A 14,722-nucleotide genomic window follows, 5' to 3' on the forward strand; every position below is an offset into this window, starting at 1 on the left:
TGTCTGGTTGATTTTGCTTAATGCGTGGGTCTCCAGTTTTCCTACCAAATACTTAATTCAATCCCTTATGTGGCTGGATAAAATTCCATTGTGTATGTGTACCAGGACTTATTCAATGGTCTATTGATGGATGCACAGGCAGATACCACATTTTGGTTACTGAGAATAGTGCCGCACTAAGCATGGTGTGCAGGTGTGCTCTGATGTATTGCCTCTGAGTCCTATGGGCATGGTGGCCAAATGCTCAAGCTGAGTGCCATTCACAGAGAGGCTCTGAGCCTAAGCTGTGTGCTTTCTCTTTTCTTTGGATGGAGGCTTTGCATGAGATGACTCTGTGTGTGTGTGTGTGTGTGTGTGTGTGTGTGTGTGTGTCTGTTCGGTGAATGACTGTGCACCCTTACATTGGGACTCTTCATGGAGTTTATGAAAGCTGTAGCTGTGTTGGTGAGCATTGGAGACAGATGTTTACACCAGCCCATCCCTCTATCCCTCCTTACCCCTCTGCTTCCTTCTGCTCCTTTTCCCTTCCCCTTCTTCCTCCACTCCCCCTTTCAAGACAGTGTCTCACTCTATAGCCTATGCTGGCCTCATGCTTGTAATGATTCCCCTGCCTCAGCCTTCCAAATACCAAGAAGTCCTTTCCTTGGAGGAAGAGAAAGAATTTCAGAGGTGCAGTTGTTGGCATGGGTTGCGAGGAGAGTAGTAGACACCAGACAGTCTGACTTTGAACAAGGAAACTAGGACCAAAGCAGATAGCACTGGGGACAGTGAGGTTGGCCACTGTGCCTATTCCCTTTCCCCCGCACCTAGAACCAGAGCTCTGACAATTCATGTTTTCTACGGCATTAAGTCATTTAAGTGGTCAGATAGAACATGGCACATTGATCCTTGGGAACATATAAAGCAGAAATTATTACCTACAATTTCTACTCTAGGAGAAGAAAGGCACAGCCAGATTCTGTGTGTGTTTGTGTGTGTGTGTGTGTGTGTGTGTGTGTATGTGTGTGTGTGTGTTTGTTCATGTGTTGGGTCATAGCAGGAAACAGGATGGATAGCTGGATTTCAAGATTCTCGACATTTGAGTATTGTTCTGAGCTTCTGGGTAGAGACATGCCTGTGTGGGTCTGTTTGGTATCTGATCCTTTAAATAGAGAAGGGCTTACATTTGGAAGGTCCCTCACATGGAAAATGGACACATACCACATGTTTTTCCTCATTTTGGTGTCCCTAAAATTCTTTAAAGATTCATTGTGCTCATAGGAAATGGGAGGAGGTCTGGGGGAGAAAGGAGGTTGAGCATAGATGTTGCTGTATGCAGAGGAAGTGGTGCTTCTCCTCTGTTAGCCAGCAGACTGGCCATAACAGCATCAGGTGAACAGGTAAACCATATTGTCATAACTTGGGGGAACCATGGTGAATTAGGATGAAAAGGATCTCTCCTGTCCCAAGCCAGATTCCCATTTTATGAGCATGTACTAAGCTAAAGTCCAAGTGAATCAAGGACCTACACATCAAACCAGATACATGCAAACGAATAGAAGAAAAGGTGGGGAAGAGTCTTAAACACATGGGGACTGGAGGACATTACCTGAACAAAACACACATGACTTATGCTTTAAGATCAAGAATTGACAAATAGGACCTCATAAAACAGCAAAGATTCTGTATGGCAAAAGACAGCGTCATTTGAACAAAACTGTAACCAACAGACTGGGAAAAGATTTTAACCAATCCTATATCTGATAGTGGGTAATATCCAAAATATACAAAGAACTTAAGAAATTAGACTCTACAGACCAAAAATGCCCTATTAAAAATAGGGTACAGTGAGTTACAAAACATTCTCATCTAAAGGTTTTCAAATGGCCAAAAAACAACTAAATAAATTTTCAGCATCCTTAGTCGTCAGGGAAAATCATATCAAAACAAATCTGAGATTCTACCTCACACCAGTCAGAATTTCTAAGATATAAATAAATATCAGATGCTGGTGAGGATGTGGAGAAAGAGGAACACTCCTCCATTGTTAGTGGGGTTGCAGACTTGTACAACTCTTTTGAAAAACAATCTGAAGGTTCCTCAGAATATTGGACATTCCATGACCCTAGGACCCAGCTATACCTCTCCTGGGCATATACCCATAAGATGGTCCAACACACAACAGTGAAATATATTTGAATGTGTTCATAGCCTCCTAATTTAAAATAACCAGAAGCTGGAAAGAATCCAGATGTCCTTCAACAGAGGAATGGATACAGAAATGTGGTCCATCTACACAGTAGAATATTACTCAGCTATCGAAACAGTTGCTTTATGAAATTCATAGGCAATTGAAATGAACTAGAAAATATCATCATGAGTGATGTTACTCAATCACAGAAAAACACACTTGATATGCATTCATTGATAAGTAGATATTATCCAAAAGCTGAATTACCCATCCTGCAATGCCCAGACCACATGAAACTTAAGAATGATGAGTAAAATGAAGATGCTTCACTCTTTCTTTAAAAGGGGAAATTAAATAAAAATAGGAGGGGATACAGAGGCAAAGTTTATAACAGAGACTGAAGGACCTGCCATTCAGAGCCTGGCTCACATGTAGCCCATACATATACAGACACCAAAACTAGATAAGATGGATGAAGCTAAGAAGTGCAGGCTGACAATGACTGGATATTGATCCCTCCTGAGAGACACAGCCAAAATATGTCAAATACAGAGGGAAACACATACAGCAAACCACTGAACCAGGAACCAGAACCATGTTGGAGGGATTAGTGAAAGGATTGAAAGAGCTGAAGGGATTTGCAACATCATAATAATAACGATGCCAACCAACTAGAGCTTCCAGGGACAAAACCACAACAGAAAGACTATACATGGACAGACCCATGGTTCCAATTGCATATGTAGCAAAGGATGGCCTTGCTGGGAAAAATGTAATTAGAAACTCTTGTTTCTACCAAGGTTGGACCCCTAGTGTAGGGGAATGTGCGGAGGTGTGGGGAGGCCGTGGGTGGAGATGTGAACTCCCTTATAGAAGGTTAGGGGGAAGGGTTAAGGGGCTTATGGACTGGAAACCTGGAAAAGGGAATAACACTCGAAATTTGAACAGGAAATGTCCAACAATGAGAGAGAGGGGGGTGGGGGAGAGGGAAAGAGAGAGAGAAAATGAGGAGAAGGAGGAGGAGAAAGAGAATGAGGAAGAGGAAGAAGATTAAGAAGAAGAAGGAGGAGGAAAAGGAGGATTAGGAGGAGGAGGGAAAGGAGGAGAAGGAGGAGGAGGAGGAGGAGGAATGAATGAATGAATGAATTGAAACAGAAAGAAAACTAAACTTTCCTTCTTCCCCATTCCCTGTCTTCCTCAGCTGTTTTTTTTTTTGGCAGTCATGTTAGTGAGACCTTATAAGTGTAATTTCTGATGTTACTTTGAGACACCATCTCATAGTAAAATTTAGTCCCTTACAATCTTCTTGCCCCCTTTGGGAATGTTCCTCAACCTTGAATCAAGTGACATTTTGTAGATAGAGCCATTGAGACTGAACTTGAAATTTCTATCCTGCATTTTGAATGGCTGGGATTTTTACTGTGATCTTTGTTGCAGAGACTGTAATTAATTCTGTATATAAGGACACATGGCTATGATTGTTGTTACGTATGATACTGGCTTAAGTAAGTAAGGGGCTGTACATTCTCCCCCATAATCACCGCTTCAATAGATTTATATATTTGGCTAAATTACCAGTACCATCCATGTTCATTGAGCAAGACTTAAGCAAAATTAGAGAGCTGTTGGCTATCACCAAGCTATTTATGCCACTGCACAGCCCTTATGGTTATCGTGCCATGTTGATCATTGTGTTTTATAGGCGTGAAGTGAAAAATCCCTTGTAACTGACAAGACTGTTGATTGTAATTACATGTTATACTAGAAACCAGACCTGTGTCTGGCACATCTTTTTGTATAAGAATAGTAACTTTCTGATAGGCAGGAGAATGTAAAAGTTAAATTTAGTCTTAACCTAACAAAAGGAAATTAAACTTTTTTCCTGCTATAGCACATTTAATTAATTGAAGCAAAATAAAATCTATTTACTTGATGTGGAATAAAATATAAATAGAATTAAATATAATTTAATAATATAATCCTAACTCCTATTTAGTGATTAAAAATCACATGTAGTTGGTAGCTATACCAACCTTGGCAGAAACAAGAGTTTCTCATTTCATTATTTCCAGCTAGGTTTCAAGTACATAATAATTATGACTAAATTATTAATTAAATATTAAAATAAGCATACTTGGGTTACCAAGAAGACATGGAAAATAAAATATATTAGAATAACCAAAACTATTTTTAAAAGTAAAATGATGAAAATATTGTCTATATAAAAGCAGCCTGGAGCTATATGTCACCTTAAATTTTATAGTGTGTTCCAGTGAGGTGGCCGAGCAGATAAAATTTCATGCCATGTAAAACCAAGAACCTAAATTTGATACCTACACATATATTTTTGAAGATTTCCATATTCATTACATGACCTGAATACATGAAAGCTTACACCGAATAGTAATAAAGATACTAATGAGAACAATAATAAGAAAAAGAAAAAAAACAAAATTCTAGGAACATTTTAAAGAAATAATTTATGGCCTTAAAATAGGAAAATCAACATATTTTCTTTGTTCATTATCTATTCAAAGAAAAACTAAAAGGCTTTTACTTCATTCTATATGAAAGCAAAAACACATGAGATGGACTGTGTAAAGAAAGAGAGAACTGCAAACTGTAAAATTAATATAGTCATTGCAGAGGAAAGAAAATTATACTGACCCGAGGTTCTATAAGTAAAAATGTGAAAGATTTACTGCATAATATTAACATATTTAATCCAACACATCTTACTATGATAAAGGAAAGAAAATTGGAAAAAATAATGCCTGAATGGAGTCTCAGCACCTAGAAGGTGGCAAGATGTCTCAAATTCAAAGATACACTGAAATACATGAGAAAATGATAAGTAGGTTAATTTTATTATGGAATAAGTATTGTAGTATTAGCTTAGTGGTTAAGATCACTTACTACTATTTAGAGCAAACACGTTCAGTTTCCAATACCCATGAAGCCACTTGCAACCAACTGTAAAAGCAGCTCTAGGGTATCTGACATCTCCTGGTCTCCCCAAGTGCCTGTGTTCATGTGCACAAATCTATACATAGACATTCACACATAACAGATCATTAAAATAAAAAAAAATCATGAATGTATTATCTGCACAAATTATAAAGAGTAAGCCTTCTACGTATGCAAACACAATTGATGCAATGTAATAAGAAAGGAGACAATTCGCAAATAGTATGAAGAGTAAGTTAAGGATTAGTGCTTACACAGTTCAGTAAGTGTAAAACGCTAAACTTCACAATTGAATTGCAATGTAGAGGTTAATATGAATCTAGCATTTGAACTTTTGAGTGAAACTATTTTATAAATTATTTTATTTATTTACATTACTTCCATTGTACACTCTCCTGGTCCCCTCCCACAGTTCTTCATCCCATTCCAACTCTTGCTTCCCTTACTCCAAGAGGATGTTTCCCAGATCCTAACAGGCACCATAACCCCTGGGTCCTCAAGTCTCTCAAGGATTAGGCCAGACCAGGCAGTCCTGTGCTATACATGTGTCAGGGCCTCAGATCACCTTGTATATGCTGCCTTGTTGTTGGCTCAGTGTATGGGAGATCTCAGCGGTCCGGATTAGTTGAGACTGCTGGTCTTCCTATAGAGGTTGCCCTCCGCTTCAACTTCATCAATTCTTTCCCTAATTCAACAACTGACAGAAGTCAGAGACTGATAACGTTTTAAAATATATGAATCATTTAATTTTGAATGGTATATTATGGGTTCTTTCATATATAATTGATGGCAATGTTATTTATTATAGTCTTCTGAGATCTAAATTTGGCAGTATTTATACAAGTATTATATTATTTACAGCCTTGACATCATTCCTACAACGTGTTTTGTAACTTATACAAAATACAATGAAATTTTCACCACTGAGTACAGTGCCTGAGTCAGTGTTCATGATGATTTTCAGTAACGAACTTTAGTTAATGAAAATAAAAATAATATGAATTACACAGGTAGGCTATTATTTAAACAAATGAGTATACTGCCATTTCTTAATTGCATGATGTTCCATGAAGAATTTCCTCATTCACATGTATTCAAGATATATTGTTAAATGAAAAACAAATGACAGATATTGCATTATGTAATCAAACTTCAGAAACAGAAAATTTACATATTTTCTTTAATTTTGTGAAGGAAGAATAAACCTCCAACAAGGGCAGGGAAGGCAGGTGAGGGAACACTGGGAATTCTAGGTCAATTTGAGCTACACAATGAGACCCAATTTTTAAAATAAATAGAGCTGACTTGAGAGAATGTCTGCCAAACGCACTTGGTGGTTACATTTAGAAGTTTTAAGAAAGCAAGTTATTCTTTGACATTCCATACATGCAGAACACATGTATGGAAGCCCTCTACACTTTTAATCTCCCATCCTCCCCAACCAACATAACCTCTTTGTACTAAACCATGATAGCACGAGCATATCTTTATATTTTGCTTTATGAACCCCTGTATTTAACCTGAGCCATTTCGGTGAACATGGGTGTGAAGCTATACATTTAACCACTAGTAAGACACCAGTGGTTTCATCATTTTCTATTCTCCAGCACTGTCCTTAGTTACTTTGAATATTTAGGGTCCGTTCATATAGATTGTGACTTCTTGAATGTCACACATTCATGATGCTCAGAAGACAGAACCTCACAGATCTCCTTACCTATTAATTAGCCCTTGAAATAACCCTACCCCTGCACATCACCTTATCTCTAAACCAGAAGTTATCTCCAATGGGTAATCATTTGAAAATGAAAACTTGATTTTCTCCAAGGGAATCTCACTGGGGAAATAAACTAATTTTAAGTTTAGAATGTGTATAAAGCATTAAGGGAACTCAACATTATCTTTGGAGGATCCTTGTCTCATAATCGGTCATAACTTTTTCTTCATAATTTCTTTTTCCTTTGTTATTTGTTTATGTATCTATTAATTGTTACTCTGTTTGTTTTCTGTATATATTTTTTCCTGGTTTTATGTTTCTGTGGAATTCCTAAGTGTGTGAGTGGAAGTCTGGGTCTCTGTGTCTGTATTTGATTCTTGTGCCTTTTATTGGCTCTTTTTTATCTGATTGTTTTGTTCTACTCCAGTTCATTAACTTTTATGTTATTTTTACCACTTAGATGCCTGTTTTCTAGTGAGAGTAAGAAGGAGTGTAGATATAGGTGGCAGGAGAGGTATAGAATAAGGGAGAGAAAGAGAGGGATGTGAAACCATAATCCAAATATATTTCATGAAAAAGTCTGATTTTAAGAAAAGAATTAGGGTTGGGGATTTAGCTCAGCGGTAGAGCGCTTGACTAGCAAACGCAAGGCCCTGGGTTCGGTCCCCAGCTCTGAAAAAAAAAAAAAAGAAAAGAATTTTAAAAACATACTTTCTAGGGCCTGTCTGCTCCCTTTTCTCAAAGTCATAACTAGTTTCATATCAAAAGTTAATGTAAATGTTTTAAACACTTTCCAAAGCATACAAAGTGATTTGTTTTTCAGCCAACCTGTCACTATGAGAGTGAATCTTCTTCAGAGTTGCAATAATGCAGTAGGAGAGTCTTTAAAAGATTTCAGTGACATCAATCCATTGAGGTTCAGTGGGAGTTTCACAAGATGGAAGTTACAAGTTTTGATGGGAACATACACATTTTTGATACTTCTTCAAGATCAAATTAAAAGTTGTATGGGATAAAATAATGGAATAGGTTTGTTCCTTTGAAATTTTATCAAGTAGCCCAAATAATACTAAAATACCATTAATAAATCAGAATATATTGTATCCTAAGCCCATATCAACATGATAAGTAAGAAAGAGAAGTAGATGTGTATTAGTCGATAACAGCTGTTTCTGGAGAGGCACTATAATATTTCTGGGACAATATCACTTCGTAGGTAGTGGGTTAAACCAAAGTTTGTTTAATGAAGGCCTTGCTGTAAAAGACTATTCTCTCACTAAGGGACTCTCAAAATCTCTTATATAGGGCTCGAGCATTTCAATCTATCTTCTGAAGCAACTTTGGCAATGTCTTTATAACACTATAATGACTGCACAGAAACTAGTGTTCATCAATATCTCTGCTTCAAGCACAATACTTTTCATTTCATTCTTTGGTGTAACAAAATTCCAAATTCAATTTCATGTAAATTAAATGATGTTGGTGATGATGGTGTTGGTGTTGGTGTTGTTGTTGTTGTTGTTGTTGTTGTTGGTGGTGGTGGTGGTGGTGGTGGTGGTGGTGATTATGAAGATGATGATGAAGAAGTCAAAAAAGGACTTTTTGGACAGAAAACAAAGTCCATACTATTTTCAGTGTTTTCCCTATCTTTAGTGTGTATAGGATCGACAGTGAAAAATAATCTATTATCAGTGCTATGTTGGGAAGGAAGAGGTTTAAGCTCATCAATAGCCCACAAACCACCAGGAGAGAAAGCAAATTTTGTCATGGGAAATTTATATATATTCTCACATGAAATCCTTATCATCACCATAGCAATGATTCAATTTAATTGTGTGACTAGAAAATTGCCTTTCAAAGTTTAACTAATTAATATAAAGTGATCATGTACAGAGTGCAATCCTTGGCTGTCAGGACCAAAGCCCATGGATATTAGATCTTGTTGTCCTAGGATTTTAAAAATGATGGTCATAATTCATGGCAATGTGCAACCCTGAAAATCTTTCCATATAAGTGACAAAGACAACATATTATATGCTGTGTATCAGGTTAGACCTTTTTTATTCATATGTATTCAGAGTTTCAAAGAGTAAAATGGTTGAGGTTAAGAACAGGGAATTTTTCGGTTTGCATTTAAATCTCTAATGTGCAGTTTGGTTTTGGTGGATAATTACACAATGTTTCATTTTATCTAATTTAAACAGGTGATATAAGTTAACTCTACAGATTAATGAGCCTCAGTTTGATATTTCCATAATGCAGACAGCATGAACTGAATTAATCTAACTACTTTTTTTTTCACTGACTTTCCTGCATCTTACCAAAAGTTAGGATACTCTATTCTACTCTTAGGGGAAAAATTGACTTCCATAGGATATAAAAATCCTTAATAGATTTTCTGAATTTTTTTCTTATTTTAGAAATATTATTTATTCTTCATACATGTGTGTACAATGTACCATGATCACACCTATCGTTAATATGGTTCTACTACCTCCAGAAACATTTCCTTTCCAGTTTCATCTTCTTTGTATTTTCCTTTTTTATTTTCCTTGAAATCCATTTGTTCACTGAGTACTGCCTACTGGGATGTTCCCTAATCTTGTCTTAATCAAGTGCAGGACTTGAGCATAAGAATATAGATGCAATGAGTCCATAGGTCCAATAAGTGAGTCATGTCCAAAAATCACATTCTGCCTTCTCCTTTTCTGCAAAGTTTCCACAGCCTTATTCTCAGCATTCTTCTTCTCACGGTCTTAGCATTAAACCAGTTACACTCATCTGCACTAATTTCTGAACAGTACACCTATACATTTCTCTGACCACAGCTCATGAAAGCTGTAATCTATGGACAAAAACAATAAGAATTGGAAGACAGTTTGACAACATGTTCATTTAGCAAAACAGGAGTAGTAGGATACTCTCTACAGCCATCTGAGACATGGGAAAACTGTGACCGTTTTATAACATGACATCTGACTTTCCTTCTATAGAAGAGGCATCAAAGTCCAACAAACAATAGTTGTCTACTTTCATAAGATTATGGAATTTTTCCTCACAGTTCTGTTTTTTTTCAATTGCGACAATGATATCTAGCTTCATCAATATCCGTGCCAATGATGTAATTTTGCTCTGTTTATGGTTACATTAAGCTCTAGTGTCTATATATGTTATTTATCAAATTTTGTAAAGTGGATATTGTGAACAGTGAGAAGATAAACTCATTTAATGAAGGTATCACAGGAATGTACATGTAATACCTTCAGGTACATATTCCTTCAGTGGTACTATTGAATAACAAGTGATTTCAGTTTTTAGTTTCTACATCGATTTCTATGGTAGCTATATTAAAATTTAGTCCAAGCAACTGTATACCAGGGTACATTTTTCAAGCAACACAGTATAATCATTGTCATTTGGATTTATACTTAACCAATGATTTGTGGGTTTAGTATTTTTCATGTACATTTTGATAATTATTGTGCAATTATTTTAAGCATTTGTTCTAGTATGTAATATATTTCTGAAGAATAAGGTATATTGGGTCTTATTCTATGGATATGATCCCTATGTCAGATAAAGAGTTGGAAAACACCTTCTTTTATGATAAGGTAAATTGCATCATCATTGCACTGATTCTTCTGCTGAGTTTCAAGTGCTGTTCATGCATATATATATATATATATATATATATATATATATATATATATATATATATATATAAACTAGAAATATCTATGGGAAGGTGAAGGAGAGGAAAATGTAAGACCAAAAATATGTTATATGTTATATATATGGAATCCTCTGCTCCTGTATTTGTTCATGATAAAAAGCATGATATTAAACAGGAAATGACTTTATGTTCACTACTCTAGCTCAATCCTCAATACTCAGTTATATTTCATTTGCCCACTGTCCTCATTTATGGTATATCTATGCCTAACTTCTGAAGAAAATTGCATTCCCAGACCCCTATTTATGACCTCTGGTGGTAAGGAAAGGGAAGCTAACCAGTTCTCCAAGTAGAAGATCACAAAAAGAGATTGGATTTAGAGCACAGTATTTATCTACACTGAGACTATAATCTAGGAGATTACTGTTAAAGTTATAGCAAATTGTGTAATTATTTTTTTTTAATTTCCATACCAAACGCTGTCCCTCCCTTGTCACTTCCTCACAGAGTCTCTGTCTCAATCCTCTTCTCTCCTAAGATGATGACACGCCTAGTTATGGCCCCATCTCTGTAACATCGAATCTCTTCAGAATTAGGCAAATTCTCTCCAACTGCAGCCAAACAACAGAACCCTGTCTGGGAACAGATTCCTCACTCAGGCTATAACTTTCAGGACATCCCCCACTCTAGTTTTTGTGGAAGCCACATGAAGATTGATCTACATGTCTGCCACAAATATACTGGGGGCTTAGATTTACCCTGTGCATGATCTTCGGTTGAGGGGTCAGGCTCTAAGTGTTCCCTGGGTTCTAGGTTAGTTGACAGTGTTGATCTTCCTGTGCAGTTCCTATTGCCTTTTGTGCCACCAAACTGTCCTCAAGCTCCATCCACTGTTTGGCTGTAGGTGTCTGTATCTGCCTAAGTCAGCTGCTGGGTGGAGTCTCTCAGTATAACATGCTCCTATCTTCGAGTGTAACAGAGCAACATTAATAATGCCATGAATTGGTGCTTGCCTATGGGATGGATCTCAATTTGCACTGGCAATTCATTCAGTCCCTGATTTTCTTTTAGAATGACAAATTTTGTGTAGAATGCTTTGTGGGTGTAATTGTGTCTTTAACCCTCCACTGGTGGTCCTTCCTGACTACAGGAGTTGACCGCTTCATGTTCCATATCATCAATTTGAGTCACAACTTAGGAACGCGCATTGATTCGTGGGTACCTCCCTTATCCCAGGTCTCTTTCTCTTCCTGGAGATTTCCCCTACCTCCTCATCTCCATAAGTTCAAGATTTCCTTTCCTTCTCATGACTATATGGCCATATCTCCTGTCCCTTCCCACACATAATCCATTCTCTTCTCCCTTCCTTCTCCCATCCTGTTCCTTCCCTCAATCTCCCTCTAAGACTATTTTATTCCCCAGTCTAAATGAGAGTCAAACATCTGCACTTGAGCCTTTCTTCTTGTTTAACTTCTTTGGATCTATGAGCTTTATGGAGGTATCCTGTAGTTTATGGATATTATGAACTTATAATTGAGCAATTTCAACAACCCTGAAGAATCATATTTTTATAGTAGTATATCAACATTCAAAATTATAGTTCAGTATGTAGGAATGTCAGGATGGGCAAAAGATAAGCAAAAAGCAACTTAAAACATAGATCAAAACACAGATTTTACCAGTTGATATTCTTATAATAATAATAATACTCTACTACCATAAGTAATTATTGCCTCACAGTCGATTTTTTAAATGATACCAAATTTGGCAGTTAAGTGATGTTTTTAACAAATAATTATGGATAGTATGACTAAGATCAAATAAGATAAAAATATTGTTTTGATATCACTTGCTGGCATTTGTCCTCAAACATGATATATATTGCCTTAAACATTAAGGTATTATCCCAGCTCCGAAAAAAAAAAGAAAAGAAAAAAAAATAAGGTATCAGTTTTAAATTTTAATATTTATTTTAACCTAGCCTATAAAGTAACAGGTTGCCTTATGTCATGTTTGTAGACATTCAACTTCAACCTTCTTCCCTCAGTTCTTTTTCCCCACTGCCTCTATGTCCCTAACACTCGCACTATTCTGTCTGCGTTATTCTTACTTCTACTTTCATATCACACATGTTCAATATAGTCCAACCCATACTGTTTAAAACCCTACTTTCTAATTACATGAGGCCCATTCTAGTTTATTGAACTCAAACCACTAACAGCTTCACATAAATGCAAGTATATGAAAATGAGATTCTATTATCTACATGAGAAAGAACACATGGTATTTGCCTTTCTGAGTCTTTGTTTCCTTACTCGGTATAATTTATAGTTACATCTACTTTCCTGAAACCATCATAGTTTAGTTTTCCTAGGGGTGAATGAAATACCATTGTGTATATTGTGTTAATCTTGGCTATCTACCTATCAATGAATATTCCTTACTATTCTCAATAAAAAATCAATAGATTTCTTTATGAATAACGATGAGAAAACTCAAATACAGAAGTCAAGATTTATTACTAAGAAAAAATTTGAAAGAAAAATAACATATTTGTGTTTATATTAACTAGAGATGTGTATGTTGATGAAGGTTATTGTATTCATAATATTTTATACTAATTAAAAATGGAGAATATTTAATAATTTAGAGAATATTTGTAAAATTGTCCATCACTAAGTGATATTTCCACTAAAAATTTAATCTTTTTATAAAATATTTTGATATATATATGTATATATATATGTTTATATATATGTATATATATATATATATATATATATATTTGATTTACCTTCAAAATAAAGCACATTAAGAAGTTACTGAAATAAAATTCAATAAGAAAACCATAGACCTGTTTTATGAAAAAACAGCAGACTAGGAGTTACTGAAAAATTCTCCAGGTAAATTAAGATATTTAGAAAGGAGTTAGCATTTTAATAGAAATGCACATGTCAAACAAGATAAAATAAAATCCTGAAACTCTAGCAAGATGGTTACTATGCATTCCTATCTGCTAAGGTTTCTTCACACACATGGTACATGAAGAGAATATATATATGAAATATATATTCATATTTAACATTGTAACTTTCTTCATAAACCCAAGCAGACATGTACCTATTTTGTTGCTTAAAAAATATGTACAAATATGGCTTTTGATAATAACACTAATATTTCAAAATTATCATGTAAACATGCTAAGACCTTAATACAAAAGACAGAGGTTTCAGAGCAACCATAAAATCTTAAGATGAAAAAAAAAATTTCTACGTACATAGATATGCATAATGAAGTCCCCAGCTAAACAAAACCAGTGAGGACACATTTATTGTCCTATATATTCCATAGAATACTCTCTCCCAGTTCGTTGTCTCTTAGCAGGTTTTTTTCCTTATCTTTCCTGTTTCTTATATTCTCAGAGCAGGTTGTATTTCTCACAAAATTTGTTCAAAACATCAGCTCTACAGTTCACCAAAAAGAAGCTGTATACTTTAGAGGAAAACCAATTAAAGGTTCTCATTCTTTATTGTACACTATTTTAGATTAGATTTTGTATGCTTAATATACATCTACACCTTAGTAATGACCTTTCAAGATTGGCCTGAAATCCACCATTCTTAATTAACAATGTAAAAGACCTTTAGTTCGTCACAGAAAATAATTCAAAGTATATTTACATAGGTATATTTAATAAAAATTCAGCTTGTAGTTTAAGGAGAATAGTGATGGAAAACATCTGTTCATACGTTTTCTGTGCCTTCACATTATTTTATAGCTAAAATATTGCATTAGACTCAAGATAAAATTATTAACATCTTACTAAAATAAAATGTGATTTTTTTCTTTGTATACTACAGGACTTATAATTGAACTTTTTCGAGACAGTGTTTCTTTTATATCCATGGCAGTACCAGAACCCTCTCTCACGCTTTCTCTGTACACCAAGCTGGCCTTGAATTTAGAGTTCTTCTAGCTGCTTCTGCCTCCCCAGTGCTAAGAGAAAAGGCCTGTGCCACCACACCCAGTGCTTTCTACATCTTTAACAAGGTCTTATTTGATTATATTCCAAATCTTATGAAGTCACTTCCCTAGAAGTACCTAGAAGAAATCCAATACCAACATCATATTTTGCACACTTAAATCCCTCATCCAGAGTTCCTGATTGATCTAGTAACCTAGCAAGCTCTCTGAG

Source organism: Rattus norvegicus, chromosome Y (assembly GCF_021556685.1).
Source record: "Rattus norvegicus strain SHRSP/BbbUtx chromosome Y, alternate assembly SHRSP_T2T, whole genome shotgun sequence".
Taxonomy (NCBI): domain Eukaryota; kingdom Metazoa; phylum Chordata; class Mammalia; order Rodentia; family Muridae; genus Rattus; species Rattus norvegicus.